We start from the raw sequence: 22,443 nt of genomic DNA, 5'->3' as shown, positions 1-22,443 counted from the left end.
TGATCAAGGGATCAATCCAACAGGAAGACACAACAATTTTAAATATTTATGCACCCAACATAGGAGCACCTCAATACAGAAGACAAACACTAACAGACATAAAAGGAAAACCTGATGTAACACAATAATAGTAGGAGACTTTAACACCCCACTCACACCAATGGACAGATCATCAAAACAGAAAATTAATAAGGAAACACAAGTTTTAAATGATACATTAGATGAGATGGATCTCATTGATATCTTCAGGACATTCCATCCAAATGCGGAAGAATACACCTCCTTCTCAAGTGCACATGGAACATTCTCCAGGGTAGACCACATCATGGGTCACAAATCAAATCTCAGTAAATTTAGGAAAATTGAAGTTGTATCAAGCATCTTCTCCAACCACAGCACTATGAGACTAGATATCAATTACAAGAAAAAACTGTAAGAAACACAAACACATGGAGATTAAACAATGCATTTCTAAATAACCAACAGGTTACTGAAGAAATCAAAAGGGAAATCAAAAATTTCTAGAAACAAAGGACAATGAAAACATGACAACTCAAAATCTATGGCACGCAGCAAAAGCAGTTCAAAGAGGGAAGCTTATGGCAATACAATCCTACTTCAAGAAACAAGAAAAACATCGAATAGACAACCTAACTTTACACCCAAAGCAACTGGAAACAGAAGAAGAAGAAGAAGAAAAAAATCAAAATTAGTAGAAGGAAAGAAATCATAAAGATCTGAGTAGAAATAAATGAAAAAGAAATGAAAGAAACAATAGTAAAGATTAATAAAACTAAAATCTGGTTCTTTGAGAAGATAAACAAAATTGACAAACCTTTAGCCAGACTCATCAAGAAAAAAGAGAGACAAATCAAATCAACAAAATTGGAAATGAAAAAGGAGAGGTTACAACAGACAATACAGAAATACAAAGGACTATAGGAGACTATTACAAACAACTGCATGGCAATAAAATGGATAATCTGGAAGAAATGGACAGGTTCTTAGAAAAGTTCAATCTTCCAAGACTGAACCAGGAAGAAATGGAAATTATGAACATCCCAATTACAAGCACTGAAATTGAAGCTGTGATCAAAAGTCTCCCAAAACACAAAAGCCCAGGACCAGATGGCTTCACAGGAAATTCTATCAAACATTTAGACAGTTAATGTCTATCCTTCTAAAACTCTTTCAAAACATTGCAGAGGAAGGAACACTTCCAAACTCATTCTATGAGGCCACCATCAGCCTGATACCAAACCTAGACAAAGACGACACAAAAAAAGAATATATCCCTGATGAACATAGATGTAAAAATCCTCAGCAAAATTTTAGTAAACAGAATTCAGCAATACATCAAAAAGCTCAAACACCATGATCAAGTTGGGTTTATTTTAGGGATGCAAGGATTCTTCAATATATGGAAATCAATCAATGTAATACACCATATTAACAAACTGGAAGATAAAAACCATATGATCATCCCAATAGATGGAGAAAAAGCCTTTGACACAATTCAACACCTGTTTATGATTAAAACTTCAAAAAAAGGACATAGAAGGAACCTACCTCAACACAGTAAAGGCCATATATGATAAGCCTACAGCAAACATTAGTCTCAATGGTGAAAAACTGAAAGCATTCCCCTGAGATCAGTAATAAGACAAGGGTGTCCACTTTCACCACTATTATTCAGCATAGTTCTGGAAGTCCTCACTAAAGCAATCAGAGAAGAAAAAGAAATTAAAGGAATCCAGATCAGAAAAGAGGACGTAAAGCTCTCATTGTTTGCAGACAACATGATACTGTACATAGAAAACCATAAAGACAGTATCAGAAAATTACTAGAGCTAATCAGTGAATTTAGCAAAGTTGCAGGGTACAAAGTCAACATACAGAAATCACTTGCATTTCTATAAATTAACAATGAAAAATCAGAAAGAGAAATTAAGGAATCAATCCCATTGACCATTGCAAAAAAAAAAAAAGAATTAAATATCTAGGAATAAACTTACCTAAGGAGACAAAAGTACTGTACACAGAAAATTATAAGATACTAATGAAAGATATCAAAGATGACATAAACAGAAGGAGAGATATTCCATGTTCCTGGGTAGGAGGAATCAATATTGTGAAAATGACTATACAACTAAATGCAATCTACAGATTCAATGCAATCCCTATCAAATTATCAAATGGCATTTTTCACAGAACAAGAACAAAAACATTTCACAATTCATATGAAAATACAAAATACCCCAAATAGCCATAGTCTTGAGAAAGAAGAATGGAGCTGGAGAAATCAACCTTCCTGACTTCAGGTTATACTACAAAGCTACAGTCAACAAGACAGTATGGTACTGGCACAAAAACAGAAATATAGACCAATGGAACAAGATAGAAAGCCCAGAAATAAACCCATGCACCTATGGCTACCTTATTTTTTACAAAGACAAGACTATACATGGGGGCAAAGACAGCCTCTTCAATTAATGGTACTGGGAAAACTGGACAGTATATAAAAGAATGAAATTAGAACACTTCCTAACACCATACACAAAGATAAACTCAAAATGGATTAAAGACCTAAATGTAAGACCAGAAACTATTAAACTCTTAGAGGAAAACATAGGCAGAACACTCGATGACATAAATCAAAGCAAGATCCTCTATGACCCACCTCCTAGAGTAACGGAAATAAAAGCAAAAAAAGCAAAATGGCTGTCTGGGGAGGCCTTACAAATGGCTGTGAAAAGAAGAGAAATGAAAAGCAAAGGAGAAAGTGAAAGACATAAGCGTCTGAATGCAGAGTTCCAAAGAATAGCCAGGAGAGATAAGAAAGCCTTGCTCAGGGATCAATGCAAAGAAATAGAGGAAAAGAACAGAATGGGAAAGACTAGAGATCTCTTCAAGAAAATTAGAGATACAAAGGGAACATTTCATGCAAAGATAGGCTTGATAAAGGACAGAAATGGTATGCACATAACAGAACCAGAAGGTATTAAGAAGAGGTGGCAAGAATACACAGAAGAACTGTACAAAAAAGATCTTCCTGACCCAGATAATCACGATGGTGTGATCACTCACCTAGAGCCAGACATCCCTGAATGCGAAGCTAAGTGGGCCTTAGAAAGCATCACTACGAACAAAACTAGTGGAGGTGATGGAATTCCAGTTGAGCTATTTCAAATCCTGAAAGATGATGCTGTGAAAGTGCTGCACTCAATATGCCAGCAAATTTGGAAAACTCAGCAGTGGCCCCAGGACTGGAAAAGGTCAGTTTGCATTCCAATCCCAAAGAAAAGCAATGCCAAATATTGCTCAAACTACCACACAATTGCACTCATCTCACACACTAGCAAAGTAATGCTCAAAATTCTCCAAGCCAGGCTTCAGCAGTACATGAACCGTGACCTTCCAGATGTTCAAGCTGGTTTTAGAAAAGGCAGAGGAACCAGAGATATAATAGTCATCTGAGTTAAATTCACCCATTCCAGTCCTTTTTAGTTCACTGATTCCTAAAATGCCAATGTTCACTCTTGCCATCTCCTGTTTGACCACTTCAAATTTGCCTTGATTCATGGACCTAACATTTCAGGTTCGTATGCAATATTGCTCTTTACAGCATTGGACTTTACTTCCATCACCAGTCACATCCATAACTGGGTGTTGGTTTTGCTTTGGCTCCATCTCTTCTTTCTTTCTGGAGCTATTTCTCCACTAATCTCCAGTAGCATATTGGGTACATACTGACCCAGAGAGTTCATCTTTCAGTGTCCTATCTTTTTGCCTTTTCATACTGTTCATGGGGTTCTCAAGGCAAGAATACTAACATGGTTTGCTATTCCCTTCTCCAGTGGACCACGTTTTGTCCTGGGTGGCCCTACATGGCATGGCTCATAGTTTCATTGTTAGACAAGGCCATGGTCCATGTGATCAGATTGGTTAGTTTTCTGTGATTGTGGTTTTCATTCTGTCTGCCCTCTGATGGAGAAGGATAAGAGGCTTATGGAAGCTTCCTGGTGGGAGAGACTGACTGAGGGGGAAAGTGAAGTCACTCAGTCATGTCTGACTCTTTGTGACCCCGTGGACTGTATCCCACCAGGCGCCTCAGTCCATGGGGTTCTCCAGGCAAGAATACTGGAGTGGGTTGCCATTTCCTTCTCCAGGGGATCTTCCAAACCCAGGAATCGAACCCATGTCTCCTGCATTGCAGGCAGACGCTTTAACCTCTGAGCCACTAGGGAAGCCTGACTGAGGGGGAAACTGGGTCTTATTCTGATGGGCAGGGCTATGTTCAGTAAATCTTTAATCCAATTTTTTGTTGATGGGCAGGGCTGTGTTCCCTCCCTGTTATTTGACCTGAGACCAAACTATGGTGAATGTAATGAAGATAATGGGGACCTCCTTCAAAAGGTCCCGGGTAGGCTCTTCTGCGCTCAGTGCCTCCAACCCTGCAGCAGGCCACCGCCGAGCCAAACCTCCACCAGAGACTCCTGGATGCTCATGGGCAAGTCTGGGTCAGTCTCTTTTTGGGTCACTGTTCCTTTCTCCTGGGTCCTGGTGCTCACAAGTTTTTGTGTGTGTGTGCCCTCCAAGAGTCTGTTTCCAGTCCTGTGTAAGTTCTGGCAGCTCTATGGTGGGATTAATGGCAGCCTCCTCCAAGAGGGCTCATGCCATACCCAGGTCTACTGCACCCAGAGCCCCTTCCCCTGCAGCAATCCACTGCTGACCCGTACCTCTGCAGGAGACACTCAAACACAGTTCTGTCTCAGTCTCCGTGGGGTCTCTGGGTCCTGGTGCACACAAAGTTTGAGCCCTCTGAGCATCTCTGGTGAGTATGGGGTTTGATTCTATACACTATTTCACCCCTCCAACCATCTTGCTGGGGCTTCTCTTTGCCCTTGGACGTAGGGTATCTCCTCAAAGTTGCTCCAGCACTGCACAGCCACTGCTTCAGTGGCACTCCACTACTCCACCAAAGGAAAAGGAGGAAAGAAATCACGTCTAGGTCTCCACTGTACCCAGCTGGGTGCCAGGCAATGGGATCCAGATACAGCAAGCATTTCCCTGTTTCATACTGTAGTGAGTGTGATAGGACCAAAGTCACAAGGAGAGGAGACAGCCCAGGATACCCACTGTCGGTATCCAGCAGGCTGGGTCATGTCATCCCAACAGCAGACACCAGGCAGTGCCTGCTTACTCTGAGCCAAGTAAATAAACAAAATTGGCAGCTAATAACAGAATTACTTGGCGGCAAACCTGTGTAACTTTTTGCGAAAAAGGAAGGATGACTTCAAAGCTAGACCTGTGAAAACAGAGAGTGGAGTCCCAAGCCACAGAGAATTGTTTCCAGGCTTTGAAACTCAGCAGAGTTTGCCCCAAACAGCTTCCAAATGATTTCAGAGTTGCCTGGGATTGGTGGCCCCTTTTTCCCTTCTGTTTTCTCCCTTTGAACAGGAATTTCTATAGCTATTATCCAACTCTTTTCCCACCATTGTATTTGGAGAACAGATAATTTATTTTCTAGTTTTATGGGTCCACAAATAGGAATATTCCCCCAAGATGGGTCATATGGAGTCTCACTCATACCTGATTTAGGCTATTTAGATAGTGAGATTTGGCTTCTTTGTTTAGTAGAAGAAGAATGGAGAAGGCAATGGCACCCCACTCCAGTACTCTTGCCTGGAAAATCCCATGGATGGAGGAGCCTGGTGGGCTGCAGTCCATGGGGTCTCGAAGAGTCAGACACGACTGAGTGACTTCACTTTCACTTTTCACTTTCATGTACTGGAGAAGGAAATGGCAACCCACTCCAGTGTTCTTGCCTGGAGAATCCCAGAGACGGGGGAGCCTGGTTGGCTGCTGTCTATGGGGTTGCACAGAGTCGGACACAACTGAAGTGACTTAGCAGCAGCATCCAAAGCCAAGATTTGGGACGTCTGAGCTGATAAAATTTAGATGAGATTTTGGACTTTGAGTTGATACTGTAATGGTTTTCAGTTTTGGGGCAGGTTGAGATGGGGTAATTCATGTAGGATGGTCCTGAATCATTGAGGGCTAGAGGGTAGGCTGGTACATAGAATAACATTCACCACTCCCTCCATCAAAAAAACAAAAATAGTCCACATCCTAATACCCAAAACTTGTGAATATGTTACCACACATGTCAAAGGAATTTTGCAGATGTAACTCATCAAAAGATCTTGAGATAGGAAGAATATCCAGGGTTATCAAGGTGAGCCTAATATAATCATATGTACTCTTACATGAGAGAGGCAGAAGAGTCAGAGAAAGAAATGTGATGATGGAACCGAAGGTCAGAAAAAGAGGGAGAAATTTGAAAAAGCTATGATGCTGGCTTTGAGAGTGGAAGAAGAGAATATAAGTCAAGGAATGCAAGTGGATTCTAGAATCTGTCAAAGCAAAGGAAACAGATTCTCCCCCTGGAGCTCCAGAAAGAAGGCCTTCTGTCAACACCTTGATGTTAGACCCACATGAATCATTTCAGACTTCTGACCTCCAGAACTGTAAGATAATACATTTGTATTGTTTAAGCCATTGCATTCATGGTAATTATACAGCAGCAATAGGAAACTAATACAGAGGCCTTCCAGCTTCTGCTTTCATGCTCTTTGAAGGCAATCACCAAGTAAAAACATCTAAGTACTTTGATGCACAGAGTCATATCAAATCAGTCTCCAGCATTTGTAGCCACCCTTCTGAGGCACCAGACATGTGAGTAAAGCCATTCTGTATCCTTCAGTTTCTGTTCCATCACAATCATACCATGTGGAACAGAAATGAACTGAGCCCATGCCCAAATTGTGGAACCAATTAAATAAATGGTTGATATTGTCTTAACCTACCAAGTTTTGGGGGTGGTTTGGTGCTTCCCTGGTGGCTCAGAGGTTAAAGTGTCTGCCTGAAATGCAGGAGACCTTGGTTCGATCCCTGGGTCAGGAAGATCCCCTGGAGAAGGAATGGCAACCCAGTATTCTTGCCTGGAGAATCCCATGGACGGAGGAGGCTGGTGGGCTACAGTCCATGGGGTTGCAAAGACTCGGACACGTCTGAGCGACTTCACTTCAACTTCAATAAATAACTGAAACAATATGATGTTATTTAGTGCTCATTACTTTTCTATGAGGTGGTGGTGGTGGTTTAGTTGCTAAGTCATGTCCAACTCTTGTGACCCCATGACTGTAGCCTGCCAGACGCCTCTGTCCATGGGATTTCCCAGGCAAGAATAGTGGAGGGGGTTGCATTTCTTTCTCCAGGGGCTTTTCCCCACCCAGGATTGAACCTGGGTCTCTTGCACTGCAGGCAGATCCTTTACCAACTGAGCTCCCAGGGAAGTCTGGTGGGAACCAATATTATTCCCATTTGCAAATAAATAAACTAAGGCTTAGAAAGGTTAAACTAGTAACATGTCCGAAGTCACAGCAGGGGAGCCACAATTTGATCCTAAGCAACATAACTGTATAACCTCTTAATTTGAAGAATTTAATACTATTCATTGTCACCTTTAGTTTTAAACATTAGAAGTTACCTCGAATTAACTTATTTGATATATAGCAAAGACACAGTGTGACTCTGTGTGTGTGTGTGTGTGTGTGTGTGTGTGTGTGTGTGTTTGTGGCGGGGGGTGAGGCGGGTTGGGGGGCAGTTCTCTTGAAATGTCCATTTCCTTCTGTTAGATGAGTTTTCTCCAAAGGTTTAAAAGCTTTAGGCAAGTCAAAAGTGGCTGAATCATCACAAGAAAGATAGCTATAGCAGGTCTCAGCCTTACATCTTTCAGCTTTGCCTTCAAAGAAAACCTGAGACTCTCTCTGGGCCCAGTAAAAAGTTCTGGGGACAAATTCTAATGTGTCCAGCTTGGGCCAGGTGCTCATCCTTGGACCAATAATCAGCTCAAGAGATACAACACTGTTCATCAAATATACTCCAATATAAAATTTGTTTTTTAAATTAATTTAATAGTGCATGATCTTTAAAGACAAGGAAACTCCAATTTGTTGTTTAAATTCTAGGATGAAGAACTTTCCAGAGGAAGGTGAGTAGTGATCTGCTGACCTCAGGCAAATAGCAGAGAAGCAAAAACTACATCAGTGAGAGACATTTGGAAATTAGGGAGAGAAAAAAAAGTCAAAATTCAAACTTCCCCCTTCAGTGTAGGATATCTCGTCCAAAGAAGGCATATTTTATGAGTTCCATAGATTGAACTTGGATAAAATGCTTTGAGAATTTCTTCTTCTCACTATATTTACAGAAGTCTTCCTAGTAATGTGGAATTAGTTAGCCAGAACCAAGCTGATATAACAAGCTTGACCTCAACCATGAATGTAACATGAAATCCCACTTGGCAGCAAAAAGGCCCCTGGGGGAAATCATGGCCCAATGCAAGGGCAAATAGGGACACTAGTTAATTAGCCACTTAATACTCAGAATTTCCAAGCCAGAAGGCACCCCCAGAGGTCATCTAATCTAACCCAGAAGTTTTGCCCACTGTTTTTTTGGGCATGTACAGCATCAGTGTGGATACACAGAAACCTTTCCAACAACTTCCCCCAACTAGAAAGTCTGGAAATAAACTTTTTCTATAGCCAGTGTCCTTCCTCCTGGCCCCAACGGAGAATCCCATCTCTCTATATTATATTATCTGCAAAACCCAAAGATAGGATTTTAATCACTGACATATGTGCATAATAAACACTAAGTGGCTAGACTTGCATAGCACTGCCAGCTCTAAATACCTTTCTGCTATTAATAAAAATTCACATATTTAACTTACCCACTTACATATTATATTCAAAGAGACTATCAGCTCAAGTAAATTAAAAATCTCTTTCCTCTCACACACCACCCTTAAAAATCCAATGATCAAATTCTTGAACAAGCCTGTAGTTAAATACAGATTCTTGGAATTTTAAACAAACTCTGCTAAAAATATATTCATGTGACCTGTTGCTGATGGGCACTGAGAAGACTAAACATGAAAGAAGCTGTCTTCTTTTAGGTGGAAAAGGTATATTTTTATCAGAGGGTGTGAGAATGAGAAAAGTTTCCAAGTTCTCTGCAGTGTCTGAGCTGTAGCACACATTTCCCAAGAGACACTCCCACGGTGATCAGAACGTGGTGATTATCTGCATCTGGTACTTCTATTTGATGAGTCCTTCCTCTCTGCTCATGTTCAATCACTCTTCTCTTTTATCAAAAAGATGTTCTCTCTCCGTCTTCATCATTACAAGATAAAATTTTGCTCTTGAAATCTAAGTGCTCTCTCCTCTGATATTTCATTAGCATTTCTTCTATGGTGTCACAGAATCCTTGCACATTATTTAGCCATTATTAACCTGCCTATAACTCTTAAACTTTTGATGAGTTATATAAATGAAAGTCCCCAAATACATAAAATTCCTTAAGGAATAATTCTTCAAAACCCATATAATTTCTATGAACACTTGAAAATATGCTTATGTTATATGCATAAGGGCTCCTAATCTTAATTTTAAAATACTAAGCAATGGGAGGTTTGGATTGGCATATATGCACTGTTGATACTAGAGTTTATGAAATCTGTATAAAATAGATTTAGTTAATGAAAACCTGCTATGTAACTCCGGGGACTCTACTCAGTGCTCTTTGGTGACCTAAATGGGAAGAAAATCAAAAAAAGAGGGGATATATATATTCGTATGGCTGATTCACTTTGCTGTACAGTAGACACTAACAATATCATAAAGCAACTGTACTCCAATAAAAATTAATTTAAAAATTACTAAGCAAATGTTAAGCAGTGTGTTTATAGTTATTTTGAATAGTCACTAACTATGTCTCATTTGTAATCTATAAATTAATAGGGGTTTTCCCAAGTGATCGTTGGATATGTGTACCCACACTGGTTGGAGTGATCACATGAAATGGAAACTACCCAACTAAACATTGAGCACTTTTTTGGTATATATGAGTTCACTGGGACTGAAGTGGGGAGTCATCCATGTGTAGGCTCTTTCATGAAGGTAAGTGAAGAGTAGAGGAAAAAAAGAGATAATGGGTTGGTGGTCTTACATGGAAATTGGAGAGGCAAGTGGGTATGAGAGAGTTGGTCCACAGACAAGAAAAAAAGCAGAGTAGGCAGTGGAACTAGAGGATGCTAGGAAATGCATTACTTTAGGAGCTGCCAAGTCAAACACCTCCAGAGATCACACTTGTAAGAATCAAATAGAATAAATTTAAGCTGGGAAACTATAAAGTGAACTGGCATAGATAGGCCTCACCCAAAGGCATTCAAGTTCAACTTTTTTTAAATTACTGAATGCCAAACAAAACAGATTTGTGAACCAGATTCAGCCTGTGGACTGCCTGTTTGTGACTTTGGCTTTAAAGAATTGTTAATAACATAGCTATAGTGGCAAAGACTATAGACTCAAGAGCCAGACTATTTGGATTTAAATCCTGCTCCTAACCATGTGACTTCAGGTAAGTAACTTAACATTAGCCAGATTCCCAAGAGAGGGTATTCAAAGAATACTTGGAATGTGTGTATTCAATAGAAGCGGCAAGGACTTAAATAGTGTCACTTCTTCCATATTCTATTGGTCAAGAGCAAGTCACAGGCCAGCTTTGATTCAGTAAGGTAGAAAAAATAGGTTCTGCCTCTCAGTGGGGAATGGCTTGTACATGTAGGGTGGGAAAGAGCTAATGACTGCCCTCTTGAAGATAAGCCAACAAATAGTCCAACTATCTCTTTCAACAACAGTAAGATGGAATGGAGGACTAAGAAAGTTTGATCTGAGAACTTCCCTAGTGGTCCAATGGCTAAGACTCTGAGCTGTCAGTGCAGGGAGCCTGAGTTCAATCCCTGGTCAGAGAACTAGATCCCACATACTGCAGCTAAGATCCAGCACAGGCAAATAAATAAATAAGTATATAATTTTAAAAATAGGTTGGATTTTTTTTTTTAAGTTTGGTCTGACAAGAATTTCCTAAATAGATGGTCATAAATTTTCAAAAATTGTTATTATGCAAATAATATGTTTTCATTTTTTTAATTGGCAAATAGAAGTGAGTAAATAATAAACAAATGAACTACTACTCTCATCCAGAGAAAATCACTCAGTTTTGTTATGGGCAAAATTAATAGTTAATTCATTAGGAAGAATTCAGACATAATTTTTCAGCTCTCCCAACTTTGAATACCAACTTAGTCCAGGAAATTACTCAATGTTACTCAACTTTGTTGAATGGGCAAAGAGCCAGCCCCCAGATGTCAGGACAAATATAGGGGCTTAGCAACTGAATGGGTTAGAGGAGACAAATAAAATGAGCAGATGCCTGGTTGAAATTGTGAGAGGGAACATCTGCTGTCCTATTTGCAAAGGTATTTTGTAATCAAGAAGACGGAGTGAATGCGCAAATGGAGCGACCTGTATTGAGATTCAGAGCATGAACACTGATGTCAGTGTTTTGTAATTAATTAGATGGAGAGTGTTACATTGTGTATCTAATTTTACAGAATGAAAGCAGAATGTTCCCCTCCATCAGGGTTTACTCCCAATTTTCAAGCAGAGTGGGGCCTCTTTCCCACTCCTTGGACAACACAGTGAGCAAGAATAAACCAAAGTAACCAAGCCTCAGTTCCTAATGTTCAAGCTTCATTAGTTTTCAATGACATCATAAAGTCACATTTCTTTATGATGTGAAATTGATGGTGCTTCAGGTTCCTATCGACTTGGCCCTGGAAGTCCAGTTCTTCCACCAACTTCCTCTGCACCAGCATTTCTACAACTCCCATAGATCACCTCAGTGCCATCATGCTGTTTTCCTGGCTGACGGCAAACTCAGCCACTAGTGAGGCTCTGACGGCTGCCGCCAGCTACCTTGTGGTCCCTGGACCTGCTTCTTTTCAGCTACTACTGTTTTCTGCTGCTGTTCTACTCAGAATTTCTCCCAGGAAATGCAGAAACCAAGCCATAATGTTTATAAAGGGGTTTCACAGAGACTTGGAGTTAACAGAGAGGACCTGGACAATAAATTCTCTGTAGTTTCCTGATAGTCTCCAATGGGGTCTCCTGATCCTTCACGTGCATCTAATACCTAGTGATAGCTTTTCTTTCTCCATGAGAGGCATCCTCAAATACCTTTGCTATTTACAGTCAAGGCGGGGCTTCTTTGGTGGTTCAGTGGTAAAGAATCCAGCTGCCAATGCAGGAGACATGGGTTTGACTGTTACGGAAACGTGGCCTCTATTCACCTGTGCCAAATAAAAACATGGAGGCAGAGTCTTGGGTGAAATAGAAAAGAGTATCTTTAATTGTTTTGCCCAGCAAAGGGGACCACAGTGGGCTAAGGCCCTGAAGAGCACATGTTCCACTCTGGAGGGGGTTGTCAGGAGTTTAATAGTGTTCAATGATCAGCTCCTGGACAGTTCTTGGATTGGTTGGCATCAAGGTGAAGTTTCAAGGATCATCAACCTTTTGGTTTCAACCAATCTAGGGTCTATGTTCTATCAGTCAGCGGTTTTCATCTGGAGGGGTGGTCTGCTTCCTGCAAAAACAACTTAGGAATGTGTGTCGGCTTTATATCTTTCAGGGAACTGGGAGTTGGCTGACTCTGTTATGTGACAGAGTTATTGTTTAAATTGTTACCAGTTCCTTAGCCTAATAGCTTTTCTTTATTTCTATATCTTCACATTTCCCAATCATTAACTCTTGCTGCTGCTGCTGCTGCTGCTGCTGCTGCTGCTAAGTTGCTTCAGTCATGTCCGACTCTGTGTGACCCCATAGACGGCAGCCCACCAGGCTCTGCCATCCCTGGGATTTTCCAGGCAAGAACACTGGAGTGGGTTGCCGTTTCCTTCTCCAATGCCTGAAAATAAAAAGTGAAAGTGAAGTCACTCAGTTGTGTCTGACTCCTGGTGACCCCATGGACCCCATGGATCCCATGGAGCTTACCAGGCTCCTCTGTCCATGGGATTCTCCAGGCAAGAGTACTGGCGTGGGGTGCCATTGCCTTCTCCCATTAACTCTTGAGTCACCATTTTACTTCAGAAGATAAGGACTCAGGGCTGTACATGGTTTCATGATCACTAATCTGAGAAGATTTCACATGCTGAGAAGCAACTAAACCTGTGCATCATAACTAGAGCCTGCACTATAAAGCCAGCTGCAACTACTAAAGCCCACAGGTCCTAGAACCTGTGCTCTACAAGAGAAGTCACCGTGATGAGAAGCCTGAGCACAGCAACTAAAGGGTAGCCCCTGCTTGCTGCAACTAGAGGAAAGCCCTCACAGCAATGAAGACCCAGCATAGCCATAAATAAATAAAATTATATTTAAAAAATTTAGAATCAAGGGCATCCACAACCACGAGAGCACAAAAGAGGAAAACTCTCCCTCCTCACCTTCCTCCAGCCTGAGACTTGCCTCTTGAGCCCCTTCTGTGCCCCCAGGTCCTGCTTCCTAACAAGGGTAGTTGGCAATGGCCACACCCAGTCCCACCAGGGGAACCCTTCTGTGTACACTACTCCCTCTGGCCTTCAGCAAAACCATATATTTCTGGAGAATTCTGTTTAGTTTTCTATAAGACCATTGTGAGATCCAGGTCTCATATGACCAAGCACAGAACAGTTCTTCTCAGCCTTTCCTTCACATGGAACTGCCTTCTAGCCCTTGACTCTCATAAACGGGGACTTTAATATTCACATACACACCTCCCGAGAGCGAGTAAGAAGTATAGAGATGTTGACATTCTTCCAAAGGACAGCAGTACTTCCTGATGCCACCACTCAAAGCAACCAAATCTGTACAATGACACATTAGAATACCTGTGCTATTAACATTACCACTCAGCTTCAGGGTCCTAACCTTCAAGTAAATCTCCAGCGTTCACATCTTCCACCAAGACAAAGCAGGGTTTCTTGCTTCCTGACAAAGATCCACTGTGGTGGTGTTCCTATGCTATTGGGACAGACCACTTGAAAGGGACATTTAAACCCTTGTCGCTTAGAAAAGAAATATTGCATTCTGGAAGCCTGAAGTGATGGAGTCATTGTGTTCATCTCATCCCCACCCCATGGAAGGAGACAAACGGCATTTCTCACTTACAATTTTAGAATATAAATAATTGTGTTCTAAGCTGACACTATGTTGCCTCTCAGGTTCTGATCCCAGAGCAAAGTTGTCGGTTCAGAGGCACATTTTTGAAAGCTGTTTTTAGACTATTAAGCTAAGAAAGCTACCTTCATGACCAGCCATCTCTCTAACATAGAACAACTCTGGATTTTTATTTCTCATTCACTTGATTAAACTCCATAATTCCCTCACTGGGTTGCTACTCTCTCTTCTCGCTTCTCTCTTCCTTGCCTTCATCCTTGCTCTCACTTCCTCTCCTTCCTTGTTTTCAGATGGTTCTCTGCACAACAGGTGTGTACTCAGTTGCTCAGTCATGTCCGACTCTTTGCGGTGCCATGGATACAGCCCACCAGGCTCCTCTGCCCGTGGAATTTTCCAAGCAAGAATACTGGAGTGGGTTGCCATTTCCTACTCCAGGGGTCTTCCCAATCCAAGGATCAAATCCTCATCTCTTGAGTCTCCTGGATTGGCAGGTGGAACTACCTGGAACTAACTGAACAAAGATTAGTTGGTAGCTACTGAGATAAACGAGGTCCCCTGCCTCACCATTAACTTCTCGTGTGCTTTAGCCACTCAGCTGTGTCTGACTTTTTGCAACCCCATGGACTGTAGCCCTCCAGGCACCTCTGTCTATGGGGATTCACCAGGCAAGCATACAGGAGTGGGTTGCCATGCCCTCCTTCTGAGGATCTTCCCAACCCAGGGATCAAACCCAAGTCTCCCACATTACAGGTGGATTCTTTACTGTCTGAGTCACTGGGGAAGCCCAACTTCTGGGTATCACCACAAATTCCTAGGCCACAAGCAATCTGAAGGTAGCACTTGGGCTAGGACTGTGGGCACCTTAGAGGTAATTGAATAATAAGGAGCTCACTCTTTGATAGCTTTGCAATGTGTAAAATTTTAGCTTATTTTTGATCCCAGAGGAAAAGACTGGGAGCTTCAATAAAGAGCAACATCAAATTTTCCACCAACCCAGAAGAAAATTTAAGGCAATTTTTTTTTAATCTGAAAAGAAAACTTTTCTTACACACTAAATTCATCATCTGAGATGCATATGAGGCTACTTTTGCATCTCTTCTCTGCTCTGTAAGTTTTGAACCAAGGACTGACTCCCCAGTTGAAAGTTCTCAACAATCCTGATGAGTACGTTGGATCTGCACTAACAAATGACGACACTTTCGATGTTCTCAATGACTGTTTTGTGCATTCCGCCTGACAGCTTACCCCTTCTTGTTATTTTTCCTCAACTGTTACAAATTAGGAGGAGTTACAGATAAAGAACTGCATTAGTTTTTTAAAATTTTTTAATAGATTCTATTTTGGACAGCAGTTTCAGGTTCAGAGAAAAATTGAGGGGAAAGTACAGAGTTCTCCTACGTCCCCCTTCCCATACACACACACAGCCTCCTCCACTATCAACATTCTGCACCAGAGTGTACATTTGTTACAGTAGATAAACTTGGACTGATACAACATCTTCACCAGAAGTCCAGAGTTTTCATTAGGGTTCACTCTTGGTGTGTATATTCTGTAGCTTTGAACAAATGTATAGAGACATTTATCCGTTATTATAGTATCATACAGAATAGTTTCACTGTCCTAAAAATCTTCTGTACTGTGTATTCTCATGTTCCCCTCCCCCCAGCTCCTGGCAAGCACTGATCTTTTTACTGTTCACAGTTTTGCCTTTTCCAGAGTATCATATAGCATATAGCCTTTCCAGATAGCCTCCTTTCACTTAGCAATATGCATTTAAGGTTCCTCCAAGTCTGTTCATGGTTTGATAGCTCTTTTTTTTTTAGTGTTGAATAATATTCTATTGTCTACATGTAACACAATTTATCCATCTACCTACTGGAAGACACATTGCTTGCTTCCAAGTTTGGTCAATTGTGAATAAACTTGCTATAAACATTCACATGCATATTTTTCTATGGACATGTTTTTGTTTGGGCAGATATCAAGGAGTGCAACTACCGGATCTTATGTTAAGAGAATGTTTGGTTTTGTAAGATTCTGCCGAACTATCACAGGCAACAAAGAAAAGTTCTTGTTGCTCCATTGTCCCTCGCCAGCATTTGGCGTTGTTAGTGTTTGGGATTTTCATAATTCTAATAGGTATATAGTAGTATCTCTTTGTTGTTTAAGAATTTATAATTTCTTAATGACATTTGAAGTTGGGCATTTTTTCATATCCTTTTTGGCTATCTGTATATTTTCTTTGGTGAGGCATCTGCTCAGACTGTTTGCCTGCTTTTTAATTGGGTCTTTCCTTTTCTTATTGTTAATTGCAAGAGTTCTTCATATATTTTTGGAAAACAGTCTACTAAGTAAATCTTTTGCAAATATTTTCTCCCATTCTGTGCTTGTCTTCTCATTCCCTTCACAGTGTCATTTGCCCAAGTTTTTAATTTTAATGAAATCCAGTTTTTCATTCTTTCTTTTATGAATCTTGTCCCTGGTTTTGGATGTAAAAAGTCATTCCTATGAATAAAGTCACCTAGATTTCCCCTGTCATTCTCTATGAGTTTTTAGTTTTACATTTTACATTCAGATCTATAATGAATTTTGAGTTAATTTTTGTGTCTAAATTCGTATTTTGACATGTGGATATCAAGTTGTTTCAGCACCATTTGTTGAAAAAATAATTAGTATAGCTACATATATTTTCTTTTGAGTAAGATTAACATAGTATATCATTTTACTTTTAATCTGTGTCATTATACTGAAAAGTGGGTTTCTTTTAGACAACATACAACATTTTTGATCCATTCTGATAATCTTTTGTTTATTTACACCATGCATGCCTGCTAAGTAGCTTCAGTCATGTCTGACTCTTTGCCACCCTTTGGACCGTAGCCCGCCAGGCCTCTCTGTCCATGGGAATTCTCCAGGCAAGAATACTGGAGTGGGTTGCCATGCTCTCCTCCAGGGGATCTTCCTGACCCAAGGATTGAACCTCATCTCTTATATTTCCTGCATTGGCAGGTGGGTTCTTTATCACTAGCGCTCCTGGAAAACCCTTACTTACACCATTGACATTTAAAATTACTATTGACATAGTTGGATTAATATGCATACTTATTACTGTTTTCTGCTTGTTGCCCTTCTTTGTACCTATTTTTGTCTTCCAGTCTTTTTTTCTGCCTCTTGTGGTTCTAACTGAGCATTTTACATGATTTGTTTTCTCTCCTTTTTTAGCATATTTATTATATTTATTTTTTTCCTTTTTTTCAGTAGTTATCCTAGAGTTTGCATTCATATCTACTTTCAAATAACAATATACTACTTCACCGATAGAACAAGTATCTTATAATAGCAAGAGATTCTTAATTTTTCCTCCTGTCCTTTGTATCATTGCTGCCATTTATTTTACTTATATGTAAATGAAAATCACCAGATATTGTTGCTATAATTATTTTGAACAAACTTTACCTGTGAGATCAATTAAGAGTAATAAAAATAACAGCTGCTACTTTACCTTCATTTATTCCTTCTCTAATGCTCTTTCTTTCTGTATTGTAGGTCCATGTTTCTGATCTATATCACTTTCCTTCCCTCTAAAAAATTTCCACATTTGTTGCAACTGCTGGCACAAGGTCTATTGACAAGAAATTCCCTCTATTTTTTTTTTTTTTTCTGAGTACATCTGTTTGCTGCCTTCGGAGCAAAGCTTCCATTATTGCCTCCCTTGGACTCTCCATCTGATTTGATCTTCCCATTGAGCTGATATATTTGAGCTAATGATTTATACCATCTCATCCATCTTCTTTGTTAATCAAGCCTCCGTCTTTAGACTTCTCTTTTTTTCACTTATCTTCAGTCTCTGAAGACCATCCGGTCTTATATATGTGTACATATGCTAATAACTGGAGAAGGCAATGGTACCCCACTCCAGTACTCTTGTCTGAAAAATCCCATGGCTGGAGGAGCCTGGAAGGCTGCAGTCCCTGGGATCGCTGAGGGTTGGACACGACTGAGCAACTTCACTTTCACTTTTCACTTTCATGCATTGGAGAAGGAAATGGCAACCCACCGCAGTGTTCTCGCCTGGAGAATCCCAGGGACAGGGGAGCCTGGTGGACTGCCGTCTATGGGGTCGCATAGAGTTGGACACGACTGAAGCGACTTAGCAGCAGCAGCATGCTAATAACTCCCACACTTGTAACTACAGTTGAATCCTTCCTGTGAATTCCTGAGTTATATCTCCAACTACCTATTCAACATTTTCATTTGGATACCTAGTAAACATTCCAAATTTACTATGTCCAGGATTGACCTCTCTTGATTTCAAGTTTTTAGGGTTTTTTCTTCTTGTTTTATTGAGACATAATTTACATAACATATAATTCACCCATGTAAAGTGTCCAGGTTCTGTTTGTTTTTTTTTTAACTTTTCATTTGCATTCATAACTTGGCAAGTGTTGGCACCAAAACCCTAGCTTTCAGCCTATCTTGGCTCTAGACATGCCTTCCTCACTAAGCTAAATCATTTCTAACTTTAGATTTAAAATGAAAGAAGTACAACTCTTCCTTCTACTTGAACACTTAAAGGCTATTGTAGGGTTATTAATTGGCCTAATTTCAATATTATTGTAACTCAGGGAGTAGGGAGGCCAGAGGAGAGTGAGAGACAGGGCAAATGACCAGTTGGTGGAGCAGTCAGAGCACACACTACATTTACTGATTAAGTTTGTCACCTTATAAGGTTGCGGGTCACAGTACCCCAGAACAGTAACAGTAACATCAAAGATCACTGATCACAGATCGCTGTAACAAGTATAATGATAATGGAAAAGTTAGAGATATTCTGAGGCCTACCAAGATGTGACACAGAGACAAGAAGTGAGCAACTGCTGTTGGAAAAATAACACCAACAGACTTGCTCGAGGCAGAGTCACCACAAACCTTCAATATGTAGAAAAACAACAACAACAACTCAGTATCCACAAAGCACAGTAAAGTGAAGTGCAACAAAACAGGGTATGCCTATAGTTTCACTGCCCCGAATATCTAAAAATTCTAAAAATGTGCTCCACCTATTCATCCTCCCTCCCCCAAGCTCCTGGCAATGACTGATCTTTTTATTGTCACCACAGTTTTGCATTTTCCAGAATGTTATACAGTTGGAATCATATATTATATAGCCATTTCAGGCTGATTTCTTTCACTTAGTAATATGCGTTTAAGATTCCTCTATGACTTTTCATGGCTTGATAGTTCATTTCTTTTTAGCATTGAATAATATTCTATTATATAGATGTACCACAGTTTATGCATCCCTTAATGCCTGAAGAACATCTTGAAAAAATTGCTTCTGAGTTTTGACAGTTATGAATAAAGCTGCTGTAAGCATCCATGTACAGGTTTCTGAGTAGACATAAATTTTCAACTCATTTGGATAAATACTATAGAGTACAATTATAGATTCTATGGGAAAAGTGTATTTAGTTTTGCACAAAAGAAACTGTTAAATTGCCAGCAGCAGTAAGAGTTCCTATTGTTCCACATCTTTGCCAGCATTTGGTATTAACGTCTTGGGTTTTCCCCATTATCACAAGGTGTGTAGTGGTATCTCAATGTCATTTTAATTTACAATTCTCTAGTAATATATGATGTTGAGCATCTTTTCATATGCTTTTTGCTGTCTGCAAACCTCTTTGGGGAGATGTCTGTTCATATCTTTTGCCCATTTTTTCTAATCAAGTTGTTCCTTTTTTAATGGTTAAGTTAGAGTCTTGTCAAAAATTAAGCTAATAAATACAGTTCAGTGGACTCATTTAGCCAGAATCATCTGATATACAAGTGCATCACAAATTGGGATTGTGACATAAGAATGGGGGATGAATAGAGAAAGAGGATTTCAACTTATTAAACTATTATAACTCTCTTTTGACTGTTTTAAAATAACCAGGCACCTATTTGCAAAGCCAGAAGTAGTTACAGAGTCTGGCATGTTGTCAAAACTAAAACCAAAGACTCTAAATTTAAACTGGGCTCTTGCTGGTTAGGAAGTCTGCCCCCAGGAGGGAAACACAGCTTCCCATCTCAGTTCCTTGCCTGCCTTTCTAGGATTCATAAGGAGGCAGGAAAGTCAGTGAATTTTCTTTGGATCCAGGGTTAAACTGATCAGGACAAACATGTTGCAAAATGCCCATGTCAGTTGGGTTATGGCTGTTTGTAAGGCATGTGGGCAGCTTATATATGGAAAAAGAGAGGTCCTAGTATTTGTCCAGTAAAACATTAGTCACCTACAAAGGTGCCCTGGTCTTTGTCCTATAAAACATAAGAGGTCCATCATTTTGCTGGGATTTTTCCAATTTCTCTGATTTTTTATGGAGGCTATTTGTTAGAATTGAGGGGCTGATATCTATTGAGTTCATGTTGCAGAAAGATGTCTTCATTTCAGGATGGAGCCTGCAGATACAGCCTTCTTTGAGACACCCCCCGACACCACCTGCACACCTAAGAGGGCAATTTATCATAACATACAGCCTACAGGGAAACAAGCACAAAGGATCATTTACTGGGAACATGTGTGTGAAAATTCTACATTTTTTCTCAAAGCAAAAAAAAAAAAAATTAGCCAAGCAACTCCCATTATTTCTGATACCTGGAGTCTGCTTGTTGACAAAACCAGGTTCTCCCCCAAATTTAAGTAAATCAAACAGGGTAGAGTACCCTTTAGTTTGGTTTATAATCTCACAGTCTGATTCACCAAAGGCCAAATTCAGTTTTCAATGTATTGATGTTTTGTTTTGTTTTTTCCCCATCAAAAGAGGAAAAGGCACAACCACTCCAGAGAATTCTATAGCAGTGTCATCCAAATTAAGACTCATACCTACCGCACAATGCAGCAAGGGCACACTTAAACATTCACTCCAGAGATATGAGAGCAAATGTCCACATAAAATCTCATGCATAAATGTTCATTGTGGCTTTATCCAAAATAGCCCCAAACTGGAAATAATCTACATGTCACAAACAAAAGAATAGATGAATTGTAGTACATCCCTACATGGGGAGTACATCTCAGCAATAAAAAAGGAGCAAACTACCAAATTTCAAAAAACAGGCTAACTGAAAAGGAGTCATACCCAATAGAATGCATACTGCATGATTCCACTTAAATGAAGTATAAAATAAGGCAAAAGTAATCTACAATGATAATAATCCAAACAGTAGTTGTTTTCTGGAGAGGGGATGGATTGGGACAAGGAATAAAGAAACTTTCTAGGGTAATGGATATGTTCTCTGTCTCAGTTGAGATGATAACTACATGGGAATATACGTTTGTCAAAATTCAACAAATCATACAAATTGAAATCCACACATTCTATTGTATGTAAATTATACCTCAATTTTTTTTTTGAAAAAAGAATATCAGGGGAGAAGAGAAGAATCCCCACTGAGGCAAAAGGCAGAGGAAGAAGGGCAGTGGTCCCTTCTGTTTCTGTAGTAATTGAAGCTCCATATTTGGTCTCTGTGTTCAGATGAGTTTTTATTACCCTAGGATTATTGAAAGTTATTATCAGCCAAGATGACAGCAGAAAGAAAGAGGAGACAGACCTTCCAGAAATCATTTTCCCCATGATTTTTTTAAAGCACATTTTTCAGTCATTATCTTGAGAGAAAACAAGCAGCTGGGTCTCTTAACAAAGAGGTTTAATAGGCTACTGGGAAAAAAGAGAGGGGAAATTGAGGCGAACAATGCCCATTTCGGTGCCAGCCACACAAAACCAAGCCTAGTGAGTGAAGCCAGTGGCTCCTCTCTGCCACTAGCATCGTTAGAGGCCTAACACTCAATAATGAAGGGTCCTCCAATTATTGGCGTTATTTGAGGCATATTGTTCAAAACATTCTAAAACCTGAAATTGCAGCCGCAAATGCACTGATGGCCCTCACCCTCATCTGTCAAAATAGATGTAAATGCAAAAGGAAAGATAGGAGGCTCTCTGGGACCCCGCATGCATTGTCAGCCCACTTCTCTTGTTTCTTTTTACCTTCCTTGTCCTTTTAAATCCATCTGGGTCTGAGCTGCTGGCTTCAAAGTTTCCAACTGACCTCCAACCCAGTTTGTTCATCTCTTACCTCCTTTTCAGTTTTGCACAAAATTAGCAAAACACATGTAATGGGTGATTGGTAAGGACATCACGCAACATTCTGAAAAGCAGATATAAGGGAGGCTTGGCTTCTGTTTAAGCAGGCTTCTCTCCTGCCTCAGACCACACACATACACACACACACACACACACGTTTCTGTTTAATTGCAAAATTCAGATGTTGGATGGTTGGGGGAGAGCCC

This window comes from Capricornis sumatraensis, chromosome 6, assembly GCF_032405125.1.
Source record: "Capricornis sumatraensis isolate serow.1 chromosome 6, serow.2, whole genome shotgun sequence".
NCBI classification, from domain to species: domain Eukaryota; kingdom Metazoa; phylum Chordata; class Mammalia; order Artiodactyla; family Bovidae; genus Capricornis; species Capricornis sumatraensis.
This window is presented reverse-complemented; position numbering follows the sequence as displayed.